Source organism: Protomyctophum bolini (genome assembly GCF_963924005.1).
Source record: "Protomyctophum bolini genome assembly, chromosome: 3".
NCBI lineage: Eukaryota > Metazoa > Chordata > Actinopteri > Myctophiformes > Myctophidae > Protomyctophum > Protomyctophum bolini.
The window spans coordinates 46,798,741-46,820,436 of NC_137864.1; the positions used below are offsets into that span (position 1 = coordinate 46,798,741).

General features: G+C 42.3%; 1 protein-coding gene across 3 annotated transcripts in view; it reads right to left on the reverse strand.

Moving 5' to 3' along the window:
- The window catches only part of LOC308310782 (VPS10 domain-containing receptor SorCS1-like), a 176,162-nt gene that overhangs the window by 123,904 nt on the left and 30,562 nt on the right, over positions 1–21,696 (reverse strand). The window lies entirely within an intron of this gene.

Consider the following 21,696-nt stretch of genomic DNA (forward strand, 5'->3'; position numbering starts at 1 on the left):
CCTCCTTGAATGGCTGTGTCGCTTTGTGAAAATAGCCTGTAAGCTCAAGAGCTTACAATATAGATCTGCTATTATTAGCACGCGGCACAGTCGTACGGCAGAGCCTAAATTCAGCTGCGCACCCCAGATTTTTTACTGTGCACAGCAGATGCTTCTCACATTAACATTAAACTTATGGACAGTGTGGCGCTTCTCCAACGATATCTTGAACCCCACCATTATGACTGCCAAGGTCATATCTGATGAAAACATGATGAAGCAGCAGTTTATCTTTCGCTCTTCTTTTTTTTCCCTCCCGCTTCTCCCTTTCACCTTCTCCCTCTCCATCCCTTCCCCTTGCTCGCTCTCTCTCTCTGTCTCTGTCTCTGTCTCTCTCTCTCTCTCTGCTGGCGAGGAGTTATTGAACAGTGGGGTACCGCTGGATTTTAATTACAACAAGATCCGCAGCATTAATTGAACATAACACTGGCCCCCTCATTTCACGTTACAGCAAATCAAGATGTTACTTATGTAAATGTTGCCCTGCCCCACTGAGGGAGATGGGGACTTTTAGCAGATGCTGAAGTCCTGTAGTGTACCGGTACTCTCTCAGCATCAACCCCTGGAAGGACTTTATGAGCATACATGCACTCTATATTGTTTTAACTAATATATCTATGAGTCTACATACAGGCACTCTATATTATTCAACATTTTATATCTATAAGCTTTATTGCTTTCGCAGGGCCAGTACAAGGCATTGTTCTGACTGCAGGCAAATCTGATCTTTAGGACTGCACTGCCCACACTATTATTTTGTCTCTGGTCGGGTGGAAACCGCATGTAACTGTTACTGTTCAGGATCCAAATTTCGAAAGTAGCAAGAGTAGCAGATCTACAAGCTCTGCGTTTCGAGCTTGTGGATCTGCTACTTTTTATGCTTTTGCGTGACGCTGTAGTATAATGATCAAGTAGGGCATTCATTCATGGGGGGAAAAAAAGAGAAACGATATGGAAATCAGAGGTTTCTAGAGACTAGAATCTGGCTCTTTCTCATTCACTTGACATTGATCACAGAGGCTCTATTCCTCAAGTCCATGTTAAATACAGTAGGCCTACATATTGATTAAGGATGGAAGGCACTGGGACTGGGTGCCGGGTGTGGACCCGATGTGGGTGCAGGTCTTGCTGAGAGGTTAACATAAGTTCTGAGAAACGGTTTCTCGTTGGGAGAATGCCTTCTAAATCATTCAGTCATTATTCAAAAATGTCCAGAAATAACAGATGTACAAGCTCACAGCGTGGCACAAAGAGACGCACTGTGAGCTGGTATAGATCTGCTATTTTTGGAACGCAAAGATCTAAAATGACACAGATGCTTTCCCGGTTTTAATGGATTAATACTGTACACCCACATGTCCTTTTGGGCTCACACTACAACCTATAGCTTCATAAAAACGTTGGTTGGAAATAAAGGATCATAACCATCCATAACACGGGGAGAGTTTAAATAATACCAATAATATGTCAGAAGTGGGTGTCAAAGTTCCACATTCACATGAATAGTATACAACCATTCCACATATTAACAGTCCTTATTGTTCCAGTATATCAACAAGGATATGTCCAAAACTAAAACACAGAGCCAGATCAATGCATTATTTCACAGCAGGCACTAATTGTGGCCATTGTGGTAGGCCACTTCTTTAGCCACTCTACTGTATACTTCTTTGACCAAGGTTCCCCCTGGGGTCGACTAAGCCCACTTCTTTTTTACCCTCTACACCAGCGATTGCAACAAGTAGTTCCCCAAAACATTGGCAAAACACAATGATTGATAAATGATAATGACCGTGATGATATAATAACCATAATCAGAAATATGTCCTGACCCTGATGGAGTCCGTCATGCTACACAGAAGCATCCAAATGCCGCATTGTGTTCCGATCTGCTACTTCAATTTTCTACTTTTTGAATTTGAATCTTGATCAGTTTTGGACAGGTTTCCACTCGGCATAGACGTTAATTTAAGCTTTATAGAGGATATGTGTGTGACATCATCATCATCATACCCGGAAGTTATGTGGGAACGCCTACTGAGTGGCAAAAACGACTTTCTGGCCCATACATCCAAACAGAAAGGTCCTATCTGATTGCATTAAATCATGTTTAACTCACTTTGCCACTCACTTTATGCATGTCCATATACCCTCTATAGGCACTCCTTGTCGCTGTTGGGCAGAAACCACATTTAATCCTTTCTTGTCACAATCAACATGTGACACACTGTTGTGAATGTGAATTTGTAGATCTGCTAATTTAGCTTTTTTTTTTTTTATGTTTCAAACATTTCAGCTCACCTGTAGGCCTAATGATTATGCCCAAAATAGGGGCCCAACACCAAGACCATGCATGTTCTAGTTGAGTCCACCCAACACCAAGACCATGCATGTTCTAGTTGAGTCCACCCGACACCAAGACCATGCATGTTCTAGTTGAGTCCACCCGACACCACCAAGACCATGCATGTTCTAGTTGAGTCCACCCAACACCAAGACCATGCATGTTCTAGTTGAGTCCACCCGACACCAAGACCATGCATGTTCTAGTTGAGTCCACCCAACACCAAGACCATGCATGTTCTAGTTGAGTCCACCCAACACCAAGACCATGCATGTTCTAGTTGAGTCCACCCAACACCAAGACCATGCATGTTCTAGTTGATTCCACCCGACACCAAGACCATGCATGTTCTAGTTGAGTCCACCCGACACCACCAAGACCATGCATGTTCTAGTTGAGTCCACCCGACACCAAGACCATGCATGTTCTAGTTGAGTCCACCCAACACCAAGACCATGCATGTTCTAGTTGAGTCCACCCAACACCAAGACCATGCATGTTCTAGTTGAGTCCACCCGACACCAAGACCATGCATGTTCTAGTTGAGTCCACCCGACACCACCAAGACCATGCATGTTCTAGTTGAGTCCACCCAACACCAAGACCATGCATGTTCTACAGTAGTTGAGTCCACCCAACACCAAGACCATGCATGTTCTAGTTGAGTCCACCCGACACCAAGACCATGCATGTTCTAGTTGAGTCCACCCAACACCAAGACCATGCATGTTCTAGTTGATTCCACCCGACACCAAGACCATGCATGTTCTAGTTGAGTCCACCCAACACCAAGACCATGCATGTTCTAGTTGATTCCACCCAACACCAAGACCATGCATGTTCTAGTTGAGTCCACCCAACACCAAGACCATGCATGTTCTAGTTGAGTCCACCCAACACCAAGACCATGCATGTTCTAGTTGAGTCCACCCAACACCAAGACCATGCATGTTCTAGTTGAGTCCACCCGACACCAAGACCATGCATGTTCTAGTTGATTCCACCCAACACCAAGACCATGCATGTTCTAGTTGAGTCCACCCAACACCAAGACCATGCATGTTCTAGTTGAGTCCACCCAACACCAAGACCATGCATGTTCTAGTTGAGTCCACCCGACACCAAGACCATGCATGTTCTAGTTGAGTCCACCCGACACCAAGACCATGCATGTTCTAGTTGAGTCCACCCAACACCAAGACCATGCATGTTCTAGTTGAGTCCACCCAACACCAAGACCATGCATGTTCTAGTTGATTCCACCCGACACCAAGACCATGCATGTTCTAGTTGAGTCCACCCGACACCAAGACCATGCATGTTCTAGTTGAGTCCACCCAACACCAAGACCATGCATGTTCTAGTTGATTCCACCCGACACCAAGACCATGCATGTTCTAGTTGAGTCCACCCGACACCAAGACCATGCATGTTCTAGTTGAGTCCACCCGACACCAAGACCATGCATGTTCTAGTTGAGTCCACCCAACACCAAGACCATGCATGTTCTAGTTGATTCCACCCAACACCAAGACCATGCATGTTCTAGTTGAGTCCACCCAACACCAAGACCATGCATGTTCTAGTTGAGTCCACCCAACACCAAGACCATGCATGTTCTAGTTGAGTCCACCAGACACCAAGACCATGCATGTTCTAGTTGAGTCCACCCGACACCAAGACCATGCATGTTCTAGTTGAGTCCACCCAACACCAAGACCATGCATGTTCTAGTTGAGTCCACCCAACACCAAGACCATGCATGTTCTTGCCAGGGCTGTGAAGTTGAGGACAGCAGAGGTGTGACATGCACGAGGTCACCGGAGGTCGGCGGGCGCGAGGTGTCTGACGATATCGGAGCCTTTTATTGGTCCATTACAGCATCAAATGTTGAGTGCAATAGAGATCACAGGAAAACACCGCTGCATGCTATTGAGCATTTTAATGAGATCAAATAGATTAGAAAGAATCCTTTACTGCTGACGAGGTGTTAACTGCAGATAGATTGGGACTTAAGACCCTTTTCAATATGCCAAGGACTAACGGGAACACCCTTCAAATCCCTTATCCCATCTGGAAACAATTTGGCACAATTACATTCATCTATACACAAAATCGTGGACGCTGTCAGGGTGATTAGATTTTTGAAGTAATACAGATTTTTAACCAATTTAACCTCATATATGCTTATAGCCTTTCGTGCACGTTATGAAAGCACAGGGAGGGGTATTCTGTTGTTTATTTTGTACATTATTTATTATGAGAGTCTTTGCATCCACAGTACTTTTGAATCTTAACTGCCATGCCTTTAGCGACTGAATTTCCACCCACGGGACAGGATCAATATCTTATCTTATCTGAGCCGAACAAGGCCCCCAGGGCTCATTGAAAAGAGATTTAGTGTAGAGGGAATATAGATCTACAAGCTCACAAAGTGTCACGTTGCGACGAGCTGTGTTCTTGTAGAGTGTAATCCTGGGCAAAAAAAAAAAAAAAAAAACACAGGAGGATGCACCAAATGTGTTTATTGAATTAAGCTTGCTGAGGGACTGATTGGCTCCTGAACCGCAGACAGCTTTTCGATTAAGGTCCCAGGACTCCGAACGGAGCGCCAGTGGTAGAGCCGGAGGAAGCTCAACTCAACCAAGTTGCCCATACGGTGTGTTTGCACTCCGGACCTCATGGGAAATCCCCATGCAGCTGCAGGCATGGTTGATAACAAAGGAAAATGCTCTCTCTCTCTCTCTCTCTGGCTCTCACTCTATCTCTTTTCCTCTCCACAAGGACCTTATCTTAAATACCTTGAAGTGGATGGGTTTGTGGGGAGCTGTCAGCAAGGCTCCAGTGTGAGTCTGTAGGGGTGGATGGGGAGTGTGGGCTGGGTAGTTTAACAGTGGTACCCTATACACACCACGAGGCTGGCTGTACCACACAGCTGGAGCCTGCACTGTACAGCTTGTAAATGTTTTATAAGCTGCAGCGGAAGGACCCTGCGCTTATACCGCATGTGGGTTCTCCAAGTTGTATACCAGTGAGACAAGTTAGTAGGAGTTGGAGGAAGACTTTTGACCATCGAAGGTCAAACAGCACCCCCTATTGGTTGCACCACTCAAATTGGATGCGGTGATGACTTTTTCAGCACCACAGGAACCTTCCACTTGAGAAAGTGGCTTTTAGCCGATTGTTTTTTCATCTCATACAAAAATAATTTCTATCTCTCCTATAAAAATTGCCAGCTATTTTACCACCACAGCAGTGTCCTCGAATAAGTATATTAATAGAATAAGTATAAATATACTATATATTTTTGATGAGTCATTGAGGTTAGAGACATTGGACAAGAGACGGCAGAGGCTAAAGCATGGTACTTACTACTTACTGTAATTGTCAAACTGCCCATTAAATTTGCATGTGAGGGTCATGCAGGGCAAGCAGTAACGTTCTAGAGATGGCATTGGAGAAGTCTGAATTTTCAGTCACTGTGTCATACCAAAAGAACCCGATAGCCTAGTCGTTCCCAAACCTTTCTGGATCATGGCCCACTTTAAAAAATCTCAAGTGTTCGGGGCCCACCCATCTGACCACTTAAGAGGTGATTGGGATGGGTGGGCCACATGCATTTCCAGAGCATCTTTGTTTTAATGACCAATCAATCGATTGTGTTCTGGCTTGGATCAATGGAACTGATCTTACCTGAAATTATGTTCCTATTTGTGAGCTTGTCGATCTGCTATTTTCACTACTTTTGTGTGACACTCTTGGATGATGAAGTAGGATATTAATTTAGAAAAATACATAAAAAGTTGAAAGTCACGATAAAAACACAATTGTCAACGTTTTACAGAAAATAAATTGTGTAGTTGTTTTATATTGCGACTGTAGGTCGCAGATTACTATGAAAACCCACGCTCCATACAGTATATGGCCGTATATGAAGATCATGACACTGACCTCATCAAACCCTGCATTGCCATACATGGAGAAGACTGGATCATCACCTAAATCTGCATAATGGAGCCGGGCAACACAAATTCTAAAATAACTACATAATCACCTTTGGCAGCTTGACATTAACGATGTTTTTCAGCCTATAACGCAGTGTGTAAGCTCTTAAAAGCACAGCGTGATAATATCAATTTGTAATATCTGTCATTTGTTTTATGGCACATAAAAAAGTAACTTCATACATACAGCTTTAGCTACATGTACAACTTACTTTGCAGATTTAGATTATCATTACATTAATCACCTAACCACTTAAACCACAGCATCCATATTGTGTATAACTATTTCACAGAAATTAGCAGATCTAGATCTAGACTCCAGTCAACCAAGGTTTTAAGTGGTTATGCCCTACTTACTATTACTTAGTCTTAGGCTATTCGAATATAGCCGATCTACAAGCTCACAGCGCGTTGCAGTGTGACGCGTTATGAGCTTGTTAATCGCCTATTTTGAACGAATTACTTTGGTACTGTGACTACTACCACCACTGGTTACTATACTACCAATTACCAGTGTTCAAATGAGAGCAAATAGAGAAAGGTTTTACTGGTAGAATGAGCAAAAATAATGCTCATATTTCCTGAGGAACAATGAAAAGGGAGAAAAAAGGTTTTGGAAAAAGAAAACAGCCAAGTTCTCTCCCTCTCTCTCTCTCTCTCTCTCTCTCTACAGAGACTAATTATTTTCAGAAGTTTTGCTCTGTCCCTGTCACTGTCCTCTATATTTAACATAACAGATTTATAAGATGGAGGGGAGGAATGAACGGCAGAGAGACTGCTTTCCTCTTGACTTTTATTTATATTCTGTCTCCCGGGGTTTCATTGCAACGTTGCTTCGGGTTTATTTATCAAGCTCTTTCAGTTGACATACGGATTTCAGGGGGACACGAAGAAAAAAAAAAACAGGAATGCGTAGAAAGTATTTGCTCAATAGCAACATGCTGAGGAGGAGGAGGACCCCATAAGAGATTTTTTTAAGTCATGTGTGCTGGAAGGGTTATGAAACATACACATACTCATGGCACATGAGTGCGTGTGAGTGTGTGTATATTCGACTAGCCCATATATCTCCGTATCGTCTGTCAGGGAGAATCTTTGATATGTCTAAAACTCTTTGGACGTGGATTCAAGTTCAAGTAGCAAAATAGCAGATATACAAGCTCAGAACACGTCACAAAGCTTTTGTGTGACGCTGTGATCTAGTAGCTCATTAATTTATGAAACAAGATAAAGTTAAAATATGGAGATAAGAGAATTCACTGTATTTTTTTTACAACTTGTTTATAAAACAGCTAAAATAGAAGACAGGCTCACAACCCATCACCATTTTTGTGCGACACTGCTGTACAATGAAATAGAAAACCGGCTAAGTTAAAATAACTCTTACATCAATGGAAGGACAAAAACAAATAATTAAACCACGCTCGATTATTCAATGAATCATAAAAGTAATTAATATTAATCACATAAAGAAAATGATCGATAGTTGCAGCCTTACTGCCATCAGTCCAGACATGGCACGTGATAATCTCTGAGCCTTGAGTATACCAACAAGTTTTATTTGTCTCCTTTTAAAAATATCAGGCTCAGGCAAATTGCGAGTGACAAGATGTATGCGCTTGCGTTTCGCCGGGTAACAACACATCTCGGGCTAAAATGGGAGACTAATTTGCACCCAGGCTCACACACAATCGCCTTCTCCGTAATGATTGATAATGTTTTATTAATGGACAGATATTCTCTGTCAAGAATCCAAACAAATTGTGGCAATTAAGTCTTTCCAATGTGGGGTATCAATCATTCCCAACAACAAATTATCATGAATCACTGTCATATTTTCCAGCAAAAGGGGTAATATGCCTTGAAATAGCAGCTGCACACACAAGCTGAAGAAAATGGACAACGTTCTTCAAAGCAGGACACTTTCTAAATTGTTCTTTATTGTTGTGAATTACTTATCTGGCCGGGACCAAAGCTTTGATTCTTTCCTTCCTTGTGTGTGCAACAAATTCCACATGTATACTTTAACCAACTTTCACCTGGAATCTCTATTTTAGAGTATGTCTTTGTGGGTGGAAATTGTCACATTTTCCAAATGTTCAGAAAGGAAAACAAAAGAAAAGGAAACAGAATAAACAGCTTCTAGATCAGCTGTACACTTCATCATACAATGAAGTGTACAGGGCTTTTGAACACTAAATTGTTAACAGAAATGATGAACCAAATGTTATTAAAAAAAAGAAAGATTGGAAATATACAGTATAGATATAGGTACTGCTGATATTATGGGTATACTTGATCCCACCTGTATTACACGTACGGTATTTAGGCCATTAAATAAATACATTTGAAAGAGCATGATGTATGTGTGTGTATAGAGTATACTTGTATGCCCTGGTGGGCTACAAATGGTGGGGGTTCCTTGTAGTGCTGTAACCCAATAACTAATAATAACAGTTTTACTGTGTACCATTTTATACTTTGTCGTACAGCAGTATCGCAAAATAGTAGCGAATATAGCTGATCTACAAGCTCTCAACGCATCGTGACCTGACGGCTATTTGCACTATTTTATGAAAACTGATTATTAACTCGATTCTCAATCAATTTATATTATCAAGTAGTTTGATTCACTTCTGTACCCCTAATAACTATGCATAAGCGCCACAACAAGCAAAATAGTAGCGAATATAACTGATCTACAAGCTCTCAACGCATCGTGACCTGACAGCTATTTGCACTATTTTATGAAAACTGATTATTAACTCGATTCTCAATCAATTTATATTATCAAGTAGTTTGATTCACTTCTGTACCCCTAATAACTATGCATATAAGCGCCACAAGCTCTCAACGCATCGTGACCTGACAGCTATTTGCACTATTTTATGAAAACTGATTATTAACTCGATTCTCAATCAATTTATATTATCGAGTAGTTTGATTCACTTCTGTACCCCTAATAACTATGCATAAGCGCCACAACAAGCAAAATAGTAGCGAATATAACTGATCTACAAGCTCTCAACGCATCGTGACCTGACAGCTATTTGCACTATTTTATGAAAACTGATTATTAACTCGATTCTCAATCAATTTATATTATCAAGTAGTTTGATTCACTTCTGTACCCCTAATAACTATGCATAAGCGCCACAACAAGCAAGCTTGTATATCTGCTATTTGTCCCTGGCACAAAATATTTTCAGATGAGCGTCGGTAGCCAAATACTGTACAGTATATGTAATGTAACTGTGTCCTAAAACGTTTGAGAACGATTGAGTTTTTTTTTTTGGCGACAACTCTGAGCTAGATACATTTGGTAGGCTACTAACCATGCTGAATAGGTGGCGATATCTGCTCTTGGTCAATGGAAAATGTCCTAAAAACGTCCCTATGTTGTTCACAATGACAAATGCCAACATTGTTGCACATAGTGTTACCCAAATAGGCTAAATGTATCTTTTCAGCAATCCTCATTTGAACCTCTTCTCTTTATCTCTTCACTCTCAGAATAATAGATTAATCCAATACCAAATGCCAAGTGAGAAAGTAAACCATGGCTTTAAAGCAATGTCCCTATTGTTGCTGTATTGTGTGTATCTGGCTGCTGTGTCACATGAATATTCACATCATGCCTGTGTGTGTCTGCTCACTCCTCCTACCTTCCGGACTCCATTAACAGGTCTATTGTTTAATGGAGAAGCAAAGCAGGCTGCACTCTGCGGGTCAGATCAAAGGCCTGGAGAAGCGCAGTAAGAGGCTAAAAGCCCCACTGGCTACGCCCGACCAGAAGGAAGTGCATTTAATCGACCGTCATTTCCATAACTAAAATGAATAAATAAAAATTATAGAATAATGGAAATGATTATATCATTAGTGCCAGAATTGGAGGATGGGGTCTATACTGAAGGATTCATTGAAGGATTAACACATAAGCAAGAACAAAATCTTGAAATACTTATACCACTATGTTGACTGGGGTACCCCAGGGATCTGTACTACTACACCCCCAACATCTTTTCACCAAAGATATCCAATCTGCAAGCTCACCAAGTGTCACACTGCAATGCATTGTGAGCTTGTAGATCTGCTATTTGTAACGATTGTTTGCCTATTTTTGCCAAATGTGTGCTTATGTGACATGCCCAGAATATGGGACCCGAGGATTCACGTGATAAAGTAAAAATGAACAAATAAACTATCATAATTTTATGATAGTTTATTTAACTATCAAAAGGAAAGGCCATAATATAAGGTCACTAAAATCATTGGTATTTATTCTCCAGGGAGCATTAATGTACTCCGCAAGGTTCATGAAAATCGGTTGTTGCTATAGAGGGAACCAAATTATAGGTCACCAAAATCACTGTTGTGTTCATTCACTGCTCAGGAGGTAGGTAAGTAAGCGTACCTTGTGTGGTCTCCTCCGCCATCCGTGTGTGAATGTGTGTGTGAATGGGGGTGAATGTAATGCACATTGTAAAGTAGGCCTACTTTGTATAAAGGCAAAGGCGCCTTCCATAGCATAATTTGATGATGATGATGTTGGAGCTGTGCGTACTAGTCACGCATTCGTGTGAGTACAGACAGTAGAGGAGAGGTCTCAGCATGCAGCCCTGAGGGGCTCCCGTGTTTAGGGTCAGTGGTTCTTACAGTATGTAGTGCTGTACATTCTCACCATCTGGCGACAGCCCAGCAGGAAGGTCGGAAGGAGGCCCAGATCCCTGCGGTTTGTGTCGAGCTTGGCAGGAACAATTGTGTTGCATGCCGGGCTGTTAGTCCACAAAGATTGTTCACACGCAACAGTTACTCCCCGCCAGGTGAGAAAGGGTAGTGTAAAGAGCCCTGTGTTGTTGATATCGTTGCTGTATGGTAAACACCTTCCGTTCATTATGTCATATTGTCTCTTTATTGTTAATGGCGTTTAATGTTTGTGTTGGCACAATTTGTTTTACATCACCATTATATCACCTAATCAGCATGAGTTAGACTTTAATATATTAGCGCCCCTCACTTCACACGAGTGGGATTTCTTTCTAATATTTACTGACAACTGACAGGACTCCAGCCATTCAGTTAGATGTGAGTGCTTGGGGACATACGTGCATTGGTGGACATCTTGACCATCACCAATAATCTACGGTTTCTGTTGAGATACAGTAGGACACAGCAGTATTTCAGTAAACTCCCTCGGATATGAATGGTTGCCACGTCAGTCACCTGACCAAAATCAGTAAGGGCCATCCTCTGGGGAGCATGACAGTGCACCGCAAATTCCAATTCCAGTCAATACAGATAGTTTTCAAGATTGATTGATTGAATACTTTATTAGACAGACATGTAAACAGCACAAGGCACAGTGAAACATTTCGGCTAAAAGGATAATACGAAATAAGTCCAGGAAACTGGTCCTTCCTATGTATTCAATTCATCAACGTTGAAAGACTAAGGATCAAAACGGCGAATGGATGTCATCACCATCCTAAAAGTCTTTCATGAATCCTAAAATTCTCCCATGAATACAAAAAGATGCTTTGCTCTTGGGACTATGTAATCTTATAGTAATCTAATAGCACGCATTCTGACTGCAAAATAGTTATTACCTCTATCAGCAAAATCGGCGAGTATTACCGATATCCATCTAGAATATGGCTAGCATTCAGCCATGAATTATGCCTGCCATGCTGACCTTCATATAGGTCCGTCTGACTCGCAGATCGGAGAACATGGAAATGTATTTCTCAATATGCCATTTTGAGAGGCTCAATCACTCCAGACAGGTCATGCCTCTCAGCGACGGAGAGAGAGCCCGGGTCTCTCCCTGAAGAAAGGCACAAGGTGCCGGAGGCTAGAAGCCTTGGCTGCTGGCCAGACTGGGAACTCTAGGATTAATCATAGAGGTGTATGGCAGGCTGCGATGGAGCACTGGATGGATGGAGGCAACTGGCATGGAAGCAGGGATGGAGTGGAGGATGAATGAAAAACAAAACAGAAAAAAAGTCCTATTTCGTTATTTGCAAAACACTTTGCTGCTCATTTAAAATTTGTATAAATGTTCATTATGTCCATCTATTTATGATTGTATAGGTCAGTGATTCCCTACCTGTTGGCCGGGAATGATGAATGCATCGCGACAGACCTATAACAACCTGTGTCGATTCATACTGAGATGCCCTTATAGAACTCACCACTGTTGTATGTATGAGTCGCTAAATCACCTAAATCTCGAAGACATTCACACTGGCTGCAATTTATTTTCAAATGCATTTTCTTTAATTATCCTCAGTATCTTAAACAATTTATTGTGATACACCATCACACAACCTAAGGCATACTGATCATCCCTACTTTATCCCAAGGGGTTTATCCTTTCAATAAAGGCATATAATAATAATAATAATAATAATAATGTTAGTGCCTCGTGGACCCCCAAACAATTGGCCAGATGGGCGGGCCGCAAAAAGTTTGGGATCCACTTGAATCCTGGTAATAACTTATGCAAATATAAAGCACATGGACCCTAGTGGGCCTATTCTGTGACCAATATTCAGCGAACATAGCTATATGATATTCTATATTACATAACATACAGCATATGTATTGCAGTCGCTTTTGTCACCTGTACAGTTTTCTTTTTAGTTTATTGTGTATGATTTCACCATTGTCTCCTTCCAGGGATAGAAATATGTTTGCACTTTGCAGCCATAATTGACGGTATTATTCACACCGTGGCAATCTTCCTCTGTCTGTGCTTATGGCAGGCAAATGATGAGACGAAGGAAGGAAGGAGGACAATATGGCACTGAGTTGGATCGAAGGCGCTTTCATCTCGGAATAAGGGGAGTGAAGGGAAAAGTTCCAAATGTTGTTGTAACACTGTTTAAAAACTTGGGATCCTCGTCTGTGATGGAGGAGGGGAGAAACTGTATGTGAATCGTGACTGTGTGTATGTCATTGATCTATTCTAGGCTGTCACAGGTGCTACAGGAAAGGTTTTGTCTTGCACACAGGAGTCACACTAAGCGAGTTCATCCTGAATTAGTACATTTTATTGCTGTTGGTGATAGCAACATTGGACTGATCAAATTGGTTCTGCCTGACATAATGTCATAAATAGTTTTTTCATTTGAGTAGTTCCAATACAGGACGTAGTGGACGAATTACTCAACCCCAGTGCTTGAATCACTGACTGGTATACGTATACATACTCAATACTGGTCAAATATAATAACTACAAGCGTCAAATGTGTACTAAAAATCACACCCGTGTGAAGTGAGGGGCGCTCTTACAATTATTCATCACACATCATCTCATGAACAACTGAATTTACATGATTGGCTAGCCGATTTGCTCCTCTACATATGGCGAACATTTTCCCTTCATTGTCAATGGCATTTAATGTTTGTGTTGCCACAAATTGACGTCATATTTGAGGCACATATGACCACATGTCTCCTTTCATTGTCAATATTGAGACATGTGGGGACAAAAGCTGTATAGGAGGGGCTAGCACCCCTCAAAGAATAACAACCGTGAACATACCAAATCTACAAGCTCTCATTGTGTCTTTCTGCCGTGTCTTTAACTAATAGCCTGACAAGAAGCAAAACTATGCATTAATGCCACAGTAGGCCTACAGTAAGTGGGATCTGCTCGTAATTCCGGCAGTGCATTAGTCTGACAACGTGGCTTTGCGTGCGGTTAGGTTTTGGGTTAGGATTAGTAATGGTGAGAGTCAGACCAACGCACCATCAGAATAATGACGCGGACCCACAGTAAGTTGCCAACAGCTCAGTGGCCTTGTGTTTGGAGAGTTCGAGATTGAGACGTCGCCAGGTCGGGGTTCGATTAGCTGGTCGGCTCATACCAAAGGTTGAGTCATACCCCATGCTTCCATTCTTGGCACTTAGCATCAAGGGTTGGATTGGAGGTGAGTCCCTGCGACATACTAGTGTCATGTCCAGGAGGTGCACTTCATGACTGATGGATGTACTTGTGCATCAAGCCGCCTGACACTATACAGAAACAGGATATCGGGTCCTGCCCGATATGGGCCACATGGCTTCACAAGGCTTAAATACAGTAATTCTCACAGTGCCACAAATAATCTCTTACAGTAAAGACACACTGACCACTAAACGGCTTTAGAAAATTCACAATTTAAAAAGCAATTAGCTTGTAAGCAATTTACAAAGTAAAGTTTTCAAGATATATCATATCTGGCTCTCCAGTAGCCGTGCGTGATCAATATATGTTGAATTAATGGCCACGTTAACAAAGCCCTTAAAATCTTCTTAACAGGGCTGATAAAAAACCCAGTGAACTTTGAAAGGTAATGAACATTTTTTATCTCTATGAAGTTGCTGGCTTTATTAGCTGAAAGAAATGGAGTAGGTACTTAAATCAGTGCAACTGGATTTTATTTTTGAGGCGCAGAAAATAGCAGATTAGCATTTTGCCATAATGTATGTTTCCCCAAACTTCTTTGCAAGTTCTTCACAATGACAAATCAAAGATATAGTCTAGGCCTGCAGATTGAGAATGGGCTAACATTTAGAGAACCATGAAAAGGCATGTCCTGACTGGGCTAGTTTCCAAGATGAGTAGACGAGGCTAAAGCGTAGAGCATTCAGACAGAACCGTATATTTAGAGTCCGGCCAATGCCGGTTTTGGGGCCAATACCAATTCCGATTTTTAACAGTCCTAGACCACTGCTTACCGATGTTTGGAATATTGGAAATATCCTACCAATTTCATATTGACATTTGATGATGTTGATGTATGCCTGTTAATGATAAATGCTGATAATTGCGGCGATCTCACCGTACGCCCCTTATTTGGCCTACACCACATTGAGACATGAGGACCTATTTGTACATACTAGAGTAGGGGGAGTGGTCACCTGCCTATGGGAGAAGTGATATTGATCTCTCCCTTTGGCCTCCTGAAAGGTGGATTTTCAGGGATGTGTTAAAGGAAGCCAGTGATCCGCATTTCAGGACACGTCGGCTGCATAATTGCTGATGCCAACGTTGTCAAATAAGGCAAATCTCCCTCATCTTGGCTGAGGATCCATTTTTGCGACCATAGGTTGCATTTACTATGAAAACCTGCATCTCTCGTCCGTTAGTCACCCACGCTATATATGGTCACGCCTCATGACATCACGCCTCCATATGGTCACGCCTCACGACATCACGCCTCCATATATGGTCATGATCACGCCTCGTGACATCACTCCTCCATATATGGTCACGCCTCGTGACACGTCACGCCACCATATTTGGCCAGTCCATATACAGTATGAAGATCACAACACTGACCTCATCTAACCCTGGATAACCATACATGGAGATACATAGATCTGCATATATGGAGCCGGCCAGCAACTCTACATCTGACATCAAACCTCAAACCCTTAGATCTCCATATGGAGCTGACCTGCTGACACATTCCATTATGTTGATCTGACCTCATCAAACCCTATACACTCAAGATACGTTCCATATATGGCCAGTACAGAAATCATTCCATATGTTGTACCTGACCCCCCCTCCATGTTAACCCATTCTGAACGTGAACCCCTTTTGGTGTTAGCATCATGTTATGCTTTAGCTATTTTTGAAAAATCGAAGAACGACTGACATTTTTTAGAATCTGATCTCAGGTCAGAATGGGTTAATCAGACCAGTGTGTGTCCAGTGGAAACCTCGTATGAATCTGATCTCAGGTCAGAATGGGTTAAAGCGCCAGCACTCACCCTCGCTCACTCTCGTCTGCCGTCTGCCGTCACCCATGCAGGCAGATATGCGTGCACGCTTCTCGCCCTCAGGGCGTCTTACTGGTTTACGTATGTAATGGGTGCAGGTAACTACTGTCTGTAGCAAAGAAAACTATGGTAGAACTGTTGTAAACACTGCCTGATGCAACTTGACAGTGCCGTTTGTGAACACTTCTTAAAGTATGTCACTGTGCAGAGTGACATACTTTAACTTTAACACACTAGATTGATTTAAGTTTTAATATATAAAGGTAGTGTGTAGATACCATTGCCCTAAGGGACTGTTATTGCGCTGTGAGTAGGTGGTTGTCAGACAGTTAGTGTTACGTTATACTGCACTCCAAAGAAAGCCTATTTTCAACTTCAGACCACAAAGTAGCCAAAGAAAAAGGCTTAGAAGCTGGTGGGTTTCTTTGCTTGCTAGTGCTAATGATAATCATGATTAATCCATGTGGTTGCACACCTGTACCTTTCAAGCATAACAGGTTTATTGGTCATTCTATGTTGGGAAATTGACTCAACAATGCTTTAAAATTATCTTAATATGATTCATTTTAAACATCTACAGTATAATGGTAAATAAAGTAGCCTACTCAATATTTAATGGTATTACAGTACGGGAAACAAAACAAAACAGTTGAGCGGGACAATTCCATTGAACAGTCAGATGAACAGTGGTGTGCCATGAAACATTTAACAGGTTCTGGACAGTGGCGCCATCAGTACGTAAAAAGTGTGGGTGGGGGGGTTCGAGTTGAGACTATGGGAGACTGTCTGTAGCACATTCCAGACAAACACTGTTCGCTGTAGGTGTCATGACATAATGTCTAATTAGGCATTAACTTTGCACTGTCCTAAATGCCATTCAATCTGTCAAATAGTCCACTGATGTAACAGCACTAAAGATTAATCTGATTTCTCAAACTTAACTCACAACCAGTCAATCAAATTGTGAGATAAATTAATTAACTGTATTAATTAACGTGCAACAAGGACAACATCATCTACATAATATGTATTTCCCAGAAATACACCTGCTAACAGTTTAGTACCGCAACATAAACCTCGGATATGCCCTCGCATCTTGCGTTAAAATTCTGGATGGAGAGACAAACTTTGTTTGGCAAATTGCACAGAGCTGTGATGGGATGGGATCCCAGCTCCCACAAGCAGATGGCTCCTTTTGCCATCATCAGTGTGCTAAACACTGGATAATACAAACTTTAATGAGTTCAATGCTAACTTTCTCTCATCCGCTCACGGGCGCCGGTGCCTCCGAAGTCACAAATCAATCCATTATTATAGGTAAAACAACACCAGAGAGAGAGGGAGGGAACGGTGGTCATTAGTGCTGACAAATGAAAGGCCTGGGTAGCCGGGTGGCTGGGTAATTCATCTAACACTGAATATTCTGCTTGCAGAGCCATCAAGGGCCAATGTTTTGGACCCGGCGTTTCAGATCACACTTCACATTATGTTCTTATATCAATTCATAAAGTCGCTGCCATCACACGGAACTCTCCCTGACTGTAACATTTTAGAAATTAACCCTGAAGTGCCTACTTTGGGGCGTGCGTCTGTCTGTCTGTCTGTCTGTCTGTCTGTCTGTCTGTCTGTCTGTCTGTCTGTCTGTCTGTCTGTCTGTCTGTCTGTCTGTCTGTCTGTCTGTCTGTCTGTCTGTCTGTCTGTCTGTCTGTCTGTCTGTCTGTCTGTCTGTCTGTCTGTCTGTCTGTCTGTCTGTCTGTCTGTCTGTCTGTCTGTCTGTCTGTCTGTCTGTCTGTCTGTCTGTCTGTCTGTCTGTCTGTCTGTCTGTCTGTCTGTCTGTCTGTCTGTCTGTCTGTCTGTCTGTCTGTCTGTCTGTCTGTCTGTCTGTCTGTCTGTCTGTCTGTCTGTCTGTCTGTCTGTCTGTCTGTCTGTCTGTCTGTCTGTCTGTCTGTCTGTCTGTCTGTCTGTCTGTCTGTCTGTCTGTCTGTCTGTCTGTCTGTCTGTCTGTCTGTCTGTCTGTCTGTCTGTCTGTCTGTCTGTCTGTCTGTCTGTCTGTCTGTCTGTCTGTCTGTCTGTCTGTCTGTCTGTCTGTCTGTCTGTCTGTCTGTCTGTCTGTCTGTCTGTCTGTCTGTCTGTCTGTCTGTCTGTCTGTCTGTCTGTCTGTCTGTCTGTCTGTCTGTCTGTCTGTCTGTCTGTCTGTCTGTCTGTCTGTCTGTCTGTCTGTCTGTCTGTCTGTCTGTCTGTCTGTCTGTCTGTCTGTCTGTCTGTCTGTCTGTCTGTCTGTCTGTCTGTCTGTCTGTCTGTCTGTCTGTCTGTCTGTCTGTCTGTCTGTCTGTCTGTCTGTCTGTCTGTCCGTCCGTCCGTCCGTCCGTCCGTCCGTCCGTCCGTCCGTCCGTCCGTCGGTCGGTCGGTCGGTCGGTCGTATTTGAATATTAACAAGAGCATGTGACTAAATAATATGAACTACATTGGATCCATTGGAACACAGGTTCCATTTCCTGAAAAGTAATGGTTTCGCACATAATACATTTTCAGACAGCGACGATATCTTGAATCTATTTGAAAATATTGCCTCATCTTTTGATTATAAATCCAAAGGCTGTACAAATATTGATTCACAGGCTTAAAGGCAACCCAACATCACTTCATTAATGCAACACATTCACCGCTGACTGTAGTGTAGAGCACTACAGTACAGTTGACTACACAAAACCCCACGATAGCTTACAAAAATCCACATAAATCATTTGGTGTGTGTTGTGGAAGCCAGCCCAGAAGCTCCTGGTTGAGTTTCTGTCTAAAGAAATATAACATTTACTTAGCTGTGGTCTGTGGTGCTGGATCTCCTGGGCACTGAGACAGATTCAAGAATGGCAGCTAAAGTTGCTGTTACTTAGTGCTTAATTTAGTTTCCTAGCATTGTTGGCTCTATACAAGGAACTATTATTCCAATGTCTCTGAACTATGCTGTCTTTGTCAATTGTGGTAAATCACATGCATGCTGTACAATCTTGTTTAATGTTATGCACTAACTAAGTATCAAAATGTCTTCATTACACATAAGAGTAAAAAAAAAACTACGTAATTTCACCTCGACAAAGCTGGATGGTGAATTCAATCCCCAGACTTGCCACCCTATTGCATTATCTATAGGCAACTAAGGCAAGGTGTTGGCAAAAGTCCCTGTTTATATTTGAATAACTGTTATGTTTTATTTTCATTTAGCAGAAGCATCCTGACCGGTCCATGTCTCTGTTCTCTTAAAAAGAAAGAATGAAGTAAAAGATATTAATCTTTGTCTCTTATCAGTAAAATGCCAAACCAGCATTAAGAAGGTTGATATATCACTACTATGTGGAGTATAGTATTAGTTTCTTATACATTGCCCTTATCAGCACATATTGTATTATTTCCTGTATTCAAGCCACGATGCATTGTTCAAATAAGACTGCCATAGCAGTCCATTGAGGCCACACTGCTCCATACATACTGTATAATCAGAGCCAAGTGGTTTGAACCCTTTGACATCTCCATCTTCGAAGCTGTGCTCTCACTAGTGGAGCTAAAAATGAAGAAAAACTGTAAGTGGAGGGGGGAGTATTGGCGAGATAAGTGCCCTTTAAGGCCAAACCACACCAAAGGGTCGAGACGGGACAAGACTGTTTGTAAGGTCAACCACACCAATGCAACTCATTGAGTTGCAATGAGTTGCGTTGGTGTGGTTGACCTTAAAACGTTTTTTTGTCCCACGGAGTCCCTACCGGTGTGGTTTGGGGCCAAGGGGTCACTAAAATCAGTGGGATTCATCTTGCAATATTCCATTCTGAGATATCTTGGTTGCAAAGCTGACATTTTGGCCTGAGGATGGCATTAGAGAAAAGGTCATGGGGTCAATCAAATGGTTATAGGGTTAATCCTCCTGGGTAGGAGATATATTAGCCTTAGCGTGGCATTAGAGGAATGGAATCACTGGTATCAGCAATGGTGTTTTTAGTAAGACGATCTGCCTACACTGATATGGCTTTGGACATTTTAATTGAATATAAAGGCTTGAACACTGGAGCCAGCTAGTGCTCACAAAACTAGGCTGACTGCTTTGAAAACCCATGCTGATACTGTCCCAATATGAAGAAGGCCTGTCCTAAAGTATTTGTATTGGTTCTGAAATGATGTTATTGTTTTTCCTGAATTGTTTCCACACAGTCTTGGCCCATTCTTTAAATGTAGGTTCAGTAGGTCTCTGCTTGCATGGCAATGTTGTTATAGTTTGTAATTTTTACATTTTTCAGTTTAGTTTAGGTTGGCTGGCTGGCTGGCTGTGTCCCTGGCTGGCTGCCTGTGTCCGACCGAGCCTGAAAATAGTGTTTGGTTGGTTTTCACCACCAAGTGTCACTGTTGCGCAGCCTAACACACACACACACACACACACACACACACACACACACACACACACACACACACACACACACACACACACACACACACACACACATTAACTGTATATATGATGATTTCGGGTGTGACAGTACAGTACAGTGACAGTACAGTGACAGTACAGTTCAGTAGAGCGACCCCCTGGGGATCCCCACACGGTAACTCACGGTAACTGTCATTTCTCAACCAATTCGGATGCGGGGCGGCTCGCCGGAATCGAGCTGCCCCCCTGGGCGTGTTACTCGGGGTCTGGATGTTCTGGGGACCCCCGGAGACCCCCACACGGTAACTGTCATTTCTCGACCGTTCCGGACACGGGGCGGCTCGCCGGAACCGGGCCGGTACCCTGTGCACGTTCCTGTGGGTCACGTCACACGCCACATTGCAACACGTTGTGAGCTTGTAGATGAGCAATTGTGGCTGCTATTTTATATTTTTTTTGAAAACTATCAATAAGCTTCTGACAGAAGCTTTGGACATTTTCTCTATAATTTTAACTCATTCTTCAGTTTGTTTTTCGTTCTGTAAATACAATGCAGTTTCAGTTAGATATTAATTTCTGTTAACAATTAGTTTTTTTCAATTCTACTTATTTTTGTTTCTAAAGTAGTAGACCAATTGACAGTCATCCTTATTAGCACCGCTTCTAGCAGAGCTGAAAAATACCTGACAAGTTTGCATCACAGTAACAGTAATTGCACCGGAGACCAAACATTTCCCCAATGAGCTGTTTAGAACAGGGTGACATAAGATGGAGAATAATTTGGTGTAATTACGCAGAATAGTATAGTTCTCCACTGCTTTGATAGGCCATTAGGACACGAAGTGCTCTCATTCATCACAGGCCTTAATCCAAACTCAGACTGGGTGAAAGGGATGTGTCTAAACGTCAGTAGGCTCACGCAGCGTGGGGAAATCAAAATGTAGTATGGCTATAACAAATATGTTGTTCCAGGAGGGACCCCCCAGAAGCAAAGGGGTGGGTTAAATTTGGCCAACAGGCCGATGGGTGGGCAGACGGGCCCAATGGCCCGCCACTATAACTCAGATAATATCTGAGTTATAGTGGCGGGCCATCTAATATTTCCACTACTTAAATATTAG